The following is a 14,404-nucleotide window of genomic DNA, read 5'->3' as shown; positions in this document are numbered from 1 at the left end:
ATGACTTGCAAGAGTGCATAGACATACAACTTCATCCCTCAAATAGAATCAGAGACTAGAAGGTAATGAAAAAACCTTGTAAATAACCTTTGCTCCTAAAACTGGAAGAAGCTCTGCAGACCAAATAACATAACTTCAAAAAGTGAATATGATAACATTGCAAAAAGAGAGGAACTACTTTCCATTGGCATTGATAAAAGATCACTGGTTTGTTTAAAATAAAAAGAAAACCAAGAGCAGTTTTCATTGATTATAAATGTGAGTCTGATCAAATATATGATATTTGTTATTTACTCTTTATTGTTCTTTCATATGTACAAAAATGCTCCATTTTAATAACATTAAATAATATAGTCAATTAAATTTGCTTTAAAAATATCTCTATTGGATTAAATTAATTGCAATCCATAAAACAGAACTTTTTCAGTCTCCATGATGACTCCTTTATCTACTCAATCCCAGGTTAGTTAGCAGATATCTTGTTTTTATTGGTTATTCTTTTTTTGAAAGCTTTCCATTATTTCTATTTATAAAATCTCTCCATATTCCTATATATTCCTCATTTTTGCTGATTTAATGGTATTATAGCACTCTATTACTTGAATATTCATTTCCCTATTGGATAATTAAATGCCTTCCACTTAATTCCAGTTTTGTTTAGCAATTATAAATCATGCTCTTATGCTAATCTTTGAACAAAGAGTTCTTATTTATGACAGAATGTGTTACTAGATGGCTCCAAGATTTATTAATAAAGGAAAATGTTAGCATATAAATAAAAAGCTATAAGCAAAATGTTATCTATTTATGCTATTAAAGTCTAAAGCTGAACTATAATCTTGGGAAAACTATATAAGTTACATGGGGCAGGCCAATGGATAGAATATTGGGCCTAGAGTTGGGAAGACCTGAATTCAAATAGTGGTTTAAACTAAGACAAATCATTTAACCTCTGTTTGAATTTGGTTACATAGTTTTTGTCTATTCTATTCTATTAATCTTTTTTTCTATTTTTGACTCAAATTGAAAGTGTTGATAACTGATACAAAAGCTGCCAGGTTTCCTGTTGTGTGAGCTCTACTGAAAGTGAACTTCTAAGAACCCTAAAAACTTAGAGCTAAAAGGGAAGTCATTAACCCAACCTTCCACTGAACTTCATTTTTTTTTTCTAAATGTGGTATATTCATGTTTTCTCCAGGTTTTTGCGTTAAAATTAGAGTAACCAACACAAGAAATTCTATATTATTATTATTATTATTAATAGTTGCAATAATAATAATTCTATTAATAATAGCTAGCATTTGTATAATGCTTTAAGATTTACAAAGTCCTTTATGAATATTATCTCACATTTTTATTTACAACCGCTTCTATTCCCTAAAGATTCAATAAAATAAAACCTACTGAGATGTACTATGTATCTTAGCACTTTTCAAAATACCACCATCTTCCCATGCATCCAGGCTCACAATTGAGGTGTAATCTTTGACTCTTTACTCTCTTCCTTTTCCAATTTGTTCCCAATTCTATCAATTCAATCTATAAGGCTTTCTTGTATGCATTTCCTTCTCTCCTCTTGGTGTGGGCTTTCATTATTTGATACCTGGACTATTCCACACATCTGTCCCACCTCTAGTTCATCTTTCTTTCACTCACCTATCAAATTGTACAATTCTGACTGTGTCACTCTCACTATTAATAAACTCCAGAGACGCCTTATCATCTCTGAAAAACTCTAAAATCCTCTATTTATCTTTTATCTGTATAACCTGACATTTTCCAAATTTTTTACACCTTAGTCTCCTTCCTCCTTCATGTGCTCTGTGATTCAAGGTTTCCAGCTTCCTTACTGTGTCTCACACCCAGCACTCCGGATTTTGTTTTGATGCTTAGAATTATCTCCCTCCTCATCTTCATGTCCTTCTTCAGATTCTTGATTTCTCTGGATTCCTTCAAGGCTCAGCTAAAATTTTACTCTCTATAAGAAGTCCTTTGGAATTACTCAGTTAGAATTACTCAGTTGGAATTACTTAGTTACTGAGTTTGTAGGTATATGTGTTTGTGTGTGTACATAATGTTTGTGTGTGTACATAATCACATTTGTATGCACATTTGCATTTATCTATATCTGTCTGCATCTCCGTATCTCTGTCTCTCTCTATATCTTGATTATACATTATTGTTTGCATGCTCACTTCTTCATTATTTTTGAATTCCTTGGGAGCTAGGACTTTTTTTTTTTGCATGTGTGTGTGTGGGGGGGGGGGTTGCATCCTTAGCACTTAGCATAGTATCTGGTACATGGTAAGAGCTTAATAAATGTTTGTTGATGACTTTTAAAAAATATCATTTTAAATGTATGCAAGAATTGCACATTTAACATATCAGATCATTTGCCATCTAGGAAAGGGAGTGGGGAAAGACAAGGAAACAAAGTGGAACATGAGGTTTTGCAAGGGTAAATGTTGAAAATTTATGCATATGTTTTGAAAATAAAAAGCTTTAATAATAATTTTTTAAAAGTGACATTTTATTCCCCCCACAATTAAATGTAAAAGCAATCTTTCACATTCATCTTTTTTTTTAAGTTTTGAGTTCCAAATTCTCTCTCTCTCCTTTCCTCCCTGAGTTGGTAAGCAATCTGATATAGGTTATACATGTTCAATCATATAAAACACTTCCATATCTGTATTAATTGTTGATTACTTTACAAAAATTATTCAGGTTGGAGTAGTACAAGGGGTATTGGACTTGGGTTTCAGATCCCACTTCTGCCATTGGCTATTTGTGATCTCAAGAGGCAGTTGTTGAATAAGGGATATTAAATTAGATTTACTAGCTCTGTGATTATGAATGTATCAAAAACTCACTAAGTCTCAATTTTCTCATTTATAATTCTCTTGAATCATTCTTTTATATTTATCATTTTTATATTTATATTTATTATTTTTTGTGTTTAGGAATATATTGTGTTCCATACCTTATATACATTGAATATTTCTGAATACTTTTTTACTGAGCAGCAAGTTCCACATAGTGAATAGAGTACCAAGTCTATAGTCAAGAAGAATGGAATTCAAATTCAGCCTCAGTCACTTACTAGTTGGGTGATCCTGGGAAAGCTACTTGCCCCTGTTTGTTCCTTATCTGTAAAATGAGCCAGAGAAGGAAATGGTGAACCATTCTTGTATTTCTGCCAAGAAACCTTCCAGAACGTGTCATAAAAAGTGGGACCTGACTGAAATACTACAACCACCACAAACCACAACTACCCTTTTACTCCTTTTTTGTGGAAAAACACTAACTATAACTAAACCAGATGTAAAATTGTCCCCAAGGCACCGAAGTGGGAGGTTTAAGGAGTCTGCCCACCTCACATTAGAATCCAGGCTCTCCAAGACTGAACCCAGGCTCAATTCTAATCCTGAATATGACAGAGTGGGCATAGTATCATAATTCCTCTGGACATGATAGCAAGACTTCAGTGTTAGACAAGAAAAATGCTGACTATTTTGACAGGCAAGCAAATGGGAGTAGGAGAGAGGGATGAGCCTATGGAACTAATATCAATAATTAGTAATAATAATGATCATTTATATAGAGGATTAAAATTTATGAGGCACTATACATATGTTACCTCTTTTGATTCTCACAATAACCCTGTAAAATAGGTATCATTATTGCCCTTATTTTAAGAGATAAGGAAAACTGAGACTTGGAAGGATTACTTTCCCAGAGTCCTACTCTGTTAATAATTGCCTAATTAATCAAATTAATTATGTTAATTAACTAAGTTAATAAATGTCTACCTTCCTAAACTCTAAGACTCTATAGCACTACCTAGTTGCCTAAAAATTAGCATCAAAATTTTATGAGCAAAACAAATTGCTTTAAATGTATTTCTAATGGTCTCTAAGCAGTGTTGCTAATAAAGAATCTGCACATTTTTAAACTTTAAACTCAATCTTATTCATCTTTTCAGGAACCCGTAAAACACAGATTCCTCATTCCCTTTGTGTTACCTCCAAAACCATTCTTTGAAATATGATCATTGACTCAAATGTATCTTCAGAAATGCAAATTCCAACTCAGTAAGGGATTGTTACCAATATATGTGTCTTTTTTAAATTATTTTTTTCAGTTAAGAATTGTTTTCTCCTTCCCACTTCCATCAAAAAAAAAAATAAACTAATGAAAAGAAAGACAGACAAAAAGAAAAAGAAAAGGCAGACGGACAGGAAGGAAATACAAAATTATTGTAAAAACAATCAAAAACACTAGTCACATTCACAACTATGTTTCTAACTATTTAGATAAGTCCATCACCTCTCTGTTATGATATTGGTAGCATCTTTCATCACTGGTCCTCAAGAATCATAGTTGAAAATAGTATTAATCAGTATACTTAAATTTTCAAAATTGTTTATTGTTACAATATTTATTATTGTATAAATTGTTCTGTTGCTTCTATTTACTTTGCTGTATCAATTCACAGAAATCTCAGTTTTCTCTGAAAGTGACTGTCTTCATTTCTTACAGCATAACCGTATTCTACTATATTCATACGACATAATATAGTCAGCGATTTTCCAAATAATGGTCTCTTAGCTTTTAGTTTTTTGTCACTATGAAAAGAACTAATATAAATATTCTTGTATGCACAGGACCTTTTCTTCTTTCTTTCGTATTAGTGGGTCAGAGTTTATAGATTCCAGTAACTTGTTTTCTGCAATAAAAGACTAATTTACTGCTCCAACAATAGTCTATTTATATGCCTATTTTGTTATTTTAGTCTTTGACTTTCTAAAGGGAAGATTTCTCTCTCTGTCTCTGTTTCTCTGTCTGTTTCTCTCTCTCTGTCTGTCTCTCTGTCTGTTTGTCTCTCTTTCCCTCCCTTCCTTTCTGTTTTTCTCCTTCCTCTTCTTTCCTTCTTCTTCATCTTCTCTCTCTTTTAAACACACACACACACACACTGAGAAATATATGCCCTTTTTCCAGTTATAAGTTATTCTTCTAATACTGTGATGAGACCTGTGTGGAATATTAACTAGCATTTTATGAGTCACTGGAGTTTTTTGAGTAGGGGAGTATGTTTTTGGAAAATTGTTTTGCTATTGAATGGCAGTTAGATAGTTGAGGGGAGAGACATGAGGTAGAAAGATCAATTAGATCTTTCTAAAAGTAGAGTGAAGAATATTTTTACAGTATGAATAGCCATTGTCTAATTTATGTGTCAAATTAAATATTTCTGGGAGAAAGTCTGAGAAAGAGGACATAGGTGTTAAAATACATAGAAATACAGAAAAGAGATTTCTTCCTACAGTTTTATATTTCCACATATATATCATATGTTTGTTTTAGCATTTTACTAAATGGTTATGTTTGCTCTCCTGCTCGCGACCATTTTGGATTCTTTCCAGGCTGTCTAACTTCCTGGTTTTTCCTCTTCAAAAACTGGACAGGAAAGATAGGAGCAAAGAAATGCCTAAACTTATCACCACAGCCCAATTTGAAAAAAATTCAACAGGAAAAGTTAGGAGTTCGTGAGAGGTTATGACAGATCTCACCAGACCCATGTGGGGAAAGATGACTCTGTTTCCCAGATAAATGAATGGTGCTGGAATTTTTTTGCAAGGAAATTAAGTAACTGCTCCATTCCTTTAGTCTGAGAAATTTCAAGGAGCATACTCAAAAGCTAACCTACTCAAGACTCAACCTAATTAAGACATGTTTTCTAAAAACAGTGATTAGCAATGATAAAATGATCAAATGATCAAATGATGATTTGATCAATTCAACTCTGTTTTGTTAGACAAAGAGAATGGTCTTCCAACTGTAAAGCACTGAACATAAATTGCTGTTTTTACATATGTTACATGGGTGAATCACTTGCCTTCTGGGTCTTGGTTTGCTCATCTGTAAATGAAGAGGTTGGATTAGCTCAGTGGTCGGAGTTTATCTAACACAAGGCCAGAGTGTGGCTCACCCCAGATTAAAATGTATTTGGGAAATAGTCAATAGATCAATAAAAATACAGAAAACAGAGGTAATTACACTTTATGGTTTTCTAAGTTACTATGCGTCAGGGAGGGATTTTGGGGTAGAGTTTACTGGGGCCCATTTCTATTTGAGCTAGACACCACTGAAAGTAAATGACATTCAGCATTCCTGCAAATCTCTAAATCTAATGCTTGATATGTTAATAATAAAATATTGTTATTTGTCTTCATTCTCAAAGATGACCATGATTTTTCAGGAAAGTGATGTCATAACTTGTAAGTAAGTTGGATAAAATATTATTGAAAAAAAGGAAAGAGAAGAGTAATAAAGCACCTAGCTTCTCTTGTTGAATTCAAGATCTCAGGCCCAGATGAATGACCCAAAGAAAAAAATATATGGACAAATTTGAAAGATCTGGGAGAATCAGAGGAACTACAGGATTCATTAGAAACAATTAAGTGGTAGAGTGGATAGAGCACTGGGCTTAGAATTAGAAATACTCTTTTTTCATGAGTTCAAATCTGGTCTCAGACATATACTAGTTGTGTGACCCTGGAAAAGTCATTTAACATTGGTTGCTTTGTTTTCCCCATATGTATAATGAGTGAAAAAATAAAATGGCAAACTACTCCAGTATTTCTGCCAAGAAAACTACAGTATTAGAAAAGGGCAAATATCTTAACTTTTTCTGAAGTAGAAAAAATGAACCCTATAAATTATAGGCTTGACCTGATTGTTGTCAGAATTTTAGAAATGTATGTTTTGTGACCAGCCAAAGATCCAATGTGAATTTATAAAATATGGATTGTAGCTAGGGGGATAGTGGAAAATATTTAACAACCAGCTCTCTGGACTCTGATAAAATATACCCAACACACACTTTTTAGTTTAATTTGCATTTTTAACATTTTTTCCTTTACTTCCTTAAGTGTAAACTATCAATGTAACAATGACTTTAGTCCTGATTTATAGCGTTTGCTGATTTCCGAGATGCAAAATTTAACAATCAGCTCTCACAAGTTAGTTCAAGCTATTGACTAATTTTCATTTTTATAGGGTTACTACACTATTAGAACCAGGAACTATTGTAGACAGATGTAGTTGATCTCATTTTTAGCAAAGGATTAAAAAAATTTTGGATGCTATCCCAGCAGATAAAAGAAATATGTGACCTGGATTACAGTATCCTGGAAATGTTTGAATTGTGGAACTCTAAAGAGCAGGAGTCTCTAATGGAGTGCCCATAGGATCTGTGATTTTAAAATTGTATTCAAACAATGATATATCCCAGATTTAGAAGAATGTCATCTTCAGATGTCACAAAGACAAAGCTGGTGGGGAGGTGGAAGAAGAAGAAGAAATGGCTAATACATCAGATGATAAAGGAAGGATTAAAAAAAAAGATTTTGGGAGACTCAGTATAAGAAGATGTAATAAGATTAAATATAAATTTAGTCTTACATATTGGTACAAAAAACTGGTTTCACAATGAAAAATTGGGAAGGTGAAGCTAGACAGCAGACAGTTTATATGAAAAATTTTTTGGACTGAAAGTTCAATGTGATTCAACAATGCTTAAGTGCAGTCAGAAAGTGTAAATACATTCTTCCTAGACTGCATTGAGAGGCCCAGCTTCCAGCATCAGGGAGGGGCCAGCCCTGGCCAGATGCCAAGGGGAACCCTGTGCTCACTTCTGGGAATCACATCTGAGAAAGGACATTTATAATCAGGAATATGTCTGGAAGAGGGCAACGGGAACCATGAAGAGCAAGGACCTCACAGACACTAGGACACTGATTTAAGTTTGTTAATTTAAGAAAGTTTTTTTCAAGATGAGACTTGATGTCTGTTTGAGTGTTTGAAGGGATGTCACAACAGAGATGGGTACCAAGGTGGTACCATAGTGCATCGAGCATCCAGCCCAGAGTCAGGAAGACCCAACTTCAAACCTGCCCTCCGACACTTACTAACTTTGTGACCCATTTGCCCCAGTTTTTCTGTCTATAAAATGAGGTGGAGAAGGAAATGGCAAACTGTTGTAACATCTTTTCCAAGAAATCCCCAAATGGCATGATGAAGAGTTGGACATGACTGAAAGAACTGAAAAATATCACGAGAGAGGGATTCTAATTGTCTGGTACTGTGTAAAGCTCTGGGAAAAAAAAGCAAAGCAAAAACATGGTCTCCAGCTGAAGAAGCTCACATTCTAATGGGACAATTCCATGTGAATAACTATGAACATATAAGATTTAAACTGTACATAAAAAGTAATTTCAGAGGGATAGTACAGGGCAGTTTAGAAAACAAAGAGGAGAAATTGGGAAAGATCTGTTTTAAATATGTTGAAGTTGAGATGCCTCTGGGACATACAATTCAAAGCATACAAAAAGAAGTTGGGAATAGTTGATTTTTGCTCAGGAGCCTAGGTCTGGATATATATAATTCTGAGAATTATATATGTAGAAAATGATCAGGAGTGAAGCAGGAAAGATTAGAGACTGAAGAGAGAAAGGAGATGATAGTTGTGGCAATATGCTATAAAAGAGAGAAGAGGTGGGATCCAGGGTAATATACAGTAATACAAGGTAATAAATAGTTAAGGAGAAGGACTGCTTTTTCAGGTGAAAGGTACGAAGAGATGGTGGGGGAAGATTTTTGATGAGGAAGATGAGAAAATGTGAATGATCTCAGGTTTTGGAAAGGTTTTTTTCTGGTGAAATATGATGTGGAGATTATAATTGCCCAATATATATGAAATAAATCATTGAGGCAGAACTCTGAGCTAATGATCCCTCTAAATAAGTGGACCTCAGATCTTCACCATAATCTGAGATGTTCTCTTCTTCTGGGGTCTTATTTTTATAAGGCTTTATACCAGATTTGATACCTGAATGTTCTAAAAAGGCTATACAAAATAGAAAATTCCATTGGTTGAGAGATCTTGCTTCACAGGCCAAAAATAATATATGAGCTAGAAATTGTATGTGAGCAGGGAGTCTTGGGTTGGGCAAAGACATGGAGCATCTCCAGTGAGTAAGTGGTTAAAAGATGGTCACTTGCTCATGTTGGACAAGAGAGAATCATCTGGAGGTACAAAGATAAGTTGAAGGACTTTCCCTCTTCTTGAGTAACCTTGGACATTCTGGGCTTGGTTACCATAACAAGTTAAAACAAGGGTGGAGGTCCTCTAAGAGTCCTATGATTAAGCAAGTGAACTTACAATCTGCAGTTCAAAGCTCTGGGGCCTAATATACAGAATTTACAATCACTATTCTTGTAGAATCATATCAAACTGATTAATACAGATTGGCTCAGAGTAGGGGTCCAAATGAATTATTTTTTTACAATGAGAGGAATGCCCCAGTTGAGATGGGGTATGAGGAGAGTAGTAGCATAATAAGCATGAAAAGAGATGAAAAAGTATAGAATAATTGCTGTGGTAAGTGGGAGAGCAAATCTATTGGAGAGGTGTAAAAAGATTTGGAGTAGACCCAATAAGCTCAGTTTCTTGATTTTTTTCTGGCTATGTTCAGCAACACATGAATAGATGTAAAGGTTGAAAGTCATCCAAGATTTGGATTCGGCAAGTAATTGGTAACAGGACTGGAGTAGGGGGCGACTTGAGGCAGGAAAAGTAGATCAGTGAAATATTTCAGATGAAAGATAATGAGGGACTAGAATACAGAGATCATGGAGTATTAAGTGGATTTACCAAAAGGGAAGGAAGAGGAATATAACCAGTGCTGGGAGAAAGGTCTGGAAATGATCCAAAACTGTAAGGATTAGAGATCATAGTGAAGATAAAGAACTTTGTTCAAGATTGTAAATTGCAGGGAAATACGGAAAGATAAAAGATTATGATTAGATGAAGGAACTTCTGAGTTCTTGAATATCGTACTGGAATACTTGTAGATGTTCACAGCCAGGGGTCTGGAATTACTGGAGTGAGGGAGGAGAATGCTAATAATTGAGGAATGAGTTCATTAGCTGGGGAGGAGTCCATTTAGGAAAGCAGGAAATTAGACTATTCAACTAGAGTTCCAACCTTGTGGTGTGTGGTAATGCTTTGTTCTGTGTGCCCCAGGAGCTTTGTCCAGGGGCAGGTAGAGATATAAGGAGTCTAGGAGGATGCAGTGAAGAGGCAGAAGCGGCAATTCAAGGTAGGTCAGGAAAAAGTGGGAGGGGATGTCAGCTCTCCAGAAGGGTCTTCAGAGCACTAGGGTAAAGACAGAGGCCATAACTTGCCAGGGCCCAAGGCCAGTATAGAGCTTTGGGAGAATTCTTGGGTAAAGACTAAGGCAGGAAACAGTGGAATTAAAAAATAAGTTTAAAGAAAACTTGGCCAGAGACTTAACTAAGCTAAGTGGTCCAGGAAGGGTTTAATGATGAAATTGAAAGGAGATCACTAAACAGATGAAATATGGGAAAGTTCTATAAATATTTTTATAGCAAACTCTTTTCACTAATCAGAATGATGAATCTACCATGTTTAGACTCTAGCTTCATTCTGGAGGAAGTAGAAAATGCCAGCAGACTGGAGCAAGTATATACAAAGATTTGTGCTGGAGACAATGTAATTTTGAGGCCATTGAGAGAACAATTCTCAAGATATCTGAAGGATACTACCAAAGAGTAGAAGAAAAAAAAATCTTAGAACTTAGTCCTTTTTTTTTTTTTTTTTGATTTTGTAAAGTATTTTACTTTTTCCAATTATACGTAAAAATTTAAAATTCATTTTGTAAAATGTAAGTTCCAAATTCTCTTTCTCCCTTCTTCCCTTCTCCCCTCATTGAAAAAGCAAGTGATGTGATATAGATTATACATCTGCAGTCATGCAAAACATGCTTCCTTTTTAACCATGTTATTAAAGAAAACACAGACCAAAACATACAACCACAAGAAAAATAAAGTAAAAAAAAAAGTATACTTCAATTAGCATTCAGATTCCATCAGTATTTTCTCTGAAAATGAATAGAATTTTTCATCATGATTTCTTCAGAACTCTCTTAGATCATTAATAACTAAGTCATTCACAGTTGATCATTATGCAATATTGCAGTTACTGTGTACAGTGTTCTCCTGGTTCTACCCATTTCAGTATGCTTTTAGTTTATGTAAATTAAAACATATTTTTGTCAAAAAATGGAGGGACTGAGGACTAGCGTATATATCTATTTTTTTCTGATATAAAATGTATGTAGGAATAATCCACACACACCTTGAGGGTAATCTTATGGTATGCACTAATAAGGAAGGAGTCCATAGTAGGTCAGATCTTTACTATCGTACAAGTAACTGAAAGAAGTGGAGAATTCAGGCTCCTTACTAGCATGTTGGGTTTGAAAATTGGAATGAACTAGATCCAAATCTCACTTTTGTCAAAAATGAGATCCATAATCATTCAAAAGCATTTGAACTATTGACATGGGAGCAACCAAGTAGGTGAAGGGTACCTTGACTGTGATGTGCAATTGGATGGATAACATTTAGAGCTGGTCCACCAGTATCTTAGATACTGCATATAAATATAAACTAGGTCCATTCAATAGAAAGATATCTGGGAGACTGTGCAATGTTTTTAATGACTCCCAGCTTATCCCTAAAACAAAGGTCATTGTTTTTAACCCTAGTATGTCACTAACTGTATGACTCCATATGATGATCCATGGTGACTGTAAGCTACAGCATGAGAAATATTTGAAAGAATAAACATGAAAGTTATTTTCAAAGAAACATATAAGCAGAAAAGATGCTGGTCCAGAAACGTAGTGAGATCAAAGATTTTCGAATGGCATACTCATTTGTTCAATTGCTACCTATACAATGTCAAGAGATTTAGATAAAAACTGTTAACATAACTTTGCAAATATATTGTAGCAAGCACTAGCCTACAATAGACTATACTATATTTATTATCATATAATTGCCATATATTATATAATACATATACTATATACTACACACATATATGAGATAGGACCTATTCTTTGATATCCACAATGAAACAAAAGAGATGATTCTAACAATCCATAAAAGAAAAATCTAAAAGGAAATAAGAAAAATCTGGAAGGACAAAAATACCTCTTATTCAGAATAGATGGTCACTCCACTAAATCTGTCTATTGGTACAGATATTTAAGACCAAGACTATATATTGACAGTAAGTTGGGCCCAGATTCAAACCAAAGAAAGAGAGTATATAAGATTACCCTTAAAAACCACACAATGCTTTTAGTGATCCTCAGCTATTCCCCATGCAAACAACCATTTTTTAAAACATTTTCTCCCAAAGATGATGCATGATTATAAATTTTGAAACTCTTTATTCCTTGAAGAATTAATATTGCAGGTCTCCCAAAGAACCACAGAAGGACACATGATGAATGTAAGTAGCCTGCAAAATATTTCCAATGTTGACCAAATAAAGGTAAATAAATATAAATCTATGACTGAAAAAGGAGTTGACCAAAAGTGATAAGAGTTAGGGAGCAACAAATAAATGACTTCAGCATTCCACTGGTACCCCCCAAATGTGGAGGAAAGTCTCCAACACATTGCCTAAGTCCTCTACAGATAAACTATAGAAGAATGCATACAAAATATAACGGGATAAAGAGGTATTCTTTAAATAAGGAGGCTACAATCTGTACTGATGGAGAAAATACCTCCAATATCCAATGAATTTGTAAGGTCATAAGAGTCATAGGCTTAGAATTAGACAGTGCAACAGAGCAATCTAGTCTAAGCAGCTAAGTTTACAGAGAAGAAAACTGGAGCCCAGAAAGACATTATTTATCCAAGATCACAAAAGAAGTGACAGAGCCAGATTTTCTCTCACAGGAATTCAGTGTTCTTTCTACCTTGCCTCCAAGATCTTTTAAGAGCGATTCCTTTATCTGTCTCTGTCTCATCCTGAATGTAAAAAGGAAAAGACTAAGTAATATAATTTATGTGCTAAAGTAGAAAAAAATTAAAGGGATCTTTGTCTAAAAAGATAAAAAACCTATAGAGATAAATTCAATAACTATAAATATTATTTTTTAAAAATTAAACTAAGGCTAGTGACTGGAGAGAAGTCCATTTAGGGAAGCAGGAAATTAGACTATTTAACTAGAGTTCCAACCTTGTGGAACAAATGAAGAACTGAAGGTCAGCAATTGACCAAAGTCAATGATGGGGCACAGTTGATTGAGTGATAGAGTATTACAGTGTTTAATCCAGGGCTCCATATTTGGAGTCATAGGCTCTAGATTCAAATGCTCTGTTACTAACTACTAGGTCTCAATTTCCTCTACTGTAAAATGAATGAGTTGGACTCAATAACCTTTAAAATTCCTTCAAGTTCTAAATCTATCAACCAATGAATTTGGAAATGAGAAGGAAGAAAATATTCCAAATGTCATCTGATTAGTACAAAATAAAGTGGGACTCTTACATCTTATTTGGGACACTATATTTCTATTAATAAAGTCTAAGTTCATTTTAGCTTTAGAGGGCAGTTGCTTTACCCTACTGACTTTCGCAAATGACAAAGTCAACTCTCTGACTCTATACTTCTGTAGCTAAAGTTTTAGACCTATGCTCAAGATTTTTCATGAAGTTCTATTACAATTTATCTTACTAAATCCAACCTATTCATTTCAGTCCATCAAAATGAAAAAGAATGAAGTGGAAAAGCCAAGTCCTTATTTTGTTCCAGGCACTGGTCCACAAAGTGCTGGGCGTGCAAGTGGAAAATTGAGACAGTCCCCATTCTCAAGGATGCCATATTCTAATTGGAGGAAACAAAACAGACAGAAAAATTTGAGTATAAGGTATACAGTAAGGTAGGTGGTCATTAAGGTATAGTAGTTAGGTAGATAGTGAGGTCCAGGAATACTTAAAGTACAGTGAAAGGATTGATAGGAAGGACTAGAAGTGCATATTAAGCAGACAGTATTCCTAGGAGTGGAATTGGCAAAAGTCAAGATCAGCCTTCATTGATGAAATCTGGCTTTGAAAGTAATCTAAGAGAATCTGGGTTACAGAACCTTCTTCTCTTTTAGCTCCCCGATTAGCTTTTTGGACAGTGGGACTACAGAGAATGTCCCCAAAGTCTTAAGGGAGTTTTAAGCCATTAAGGCTTAAAAGGTATTAAAGCTAAAAACTGCACTAAGACTTTTTGGACATCCTGCATTATTTTTTTAATCAGGGAACATTATTAGGGAAGTTAGAAAATCAGGAGAAGATGGGGCTCTTCCAAGACCCTTCGTATGGATGGATAGCAATGCACTAAGTGTCTCTTATTGAAAACGGGGCTTTCCTCTCATGGGATGGAGCCTCTGTGGAACTAGTTGACAGCTAATGTCATTGAGAGGAGGGAGGCCTGTGGCCCAGAACAGCACTCTTTGGATCAGAGAGGGCC

The 14,404-nt window shown here is 34.7% G+C and overlaps 1 protein-coding gene across 1 annotated transcript in view; it reads left to right on the top strand.

The window, feature by feature from the left end:
• Positions 1-10,061: 10,061 nt before the first annotated feature.
• Positions 10,062-14,404, top strand: part of SELP (selectin P) — a 41,780-nt gene continuing 37,437 nt past the window's right edge. The window contains exon 1 of the mRNA XM_031936853.1: positions 10,062-10,160. The gene's annotated coding sequence lies outside the window, so the exon portion shown is untranslated. The remainder of the gene's footprint in view (positions 10,161-14,404) is intronic.

The sequence above is a fragment of the Sarcophilus harrisii genome, chromosome 4 (genome assembly GCF_902635505.1).
Source record: "Sarcophilus harrisii chromosome 4, mSarHar1.11, whole genome shotgun sequence".
Taxonomy (NCBI): domain Eukaryota; kingdom Metazoa; phylum Chordata; class Mammalia; order Dasyuromorphia; family Dasyuridae; genus Sarcophilus; species Sarcophilus harrisii.
The sequence above is the reverse complement of the archived record's forward strand: the minus strand, read 5'-3'. Positions and strand labels throughout refer to the sequence as shown.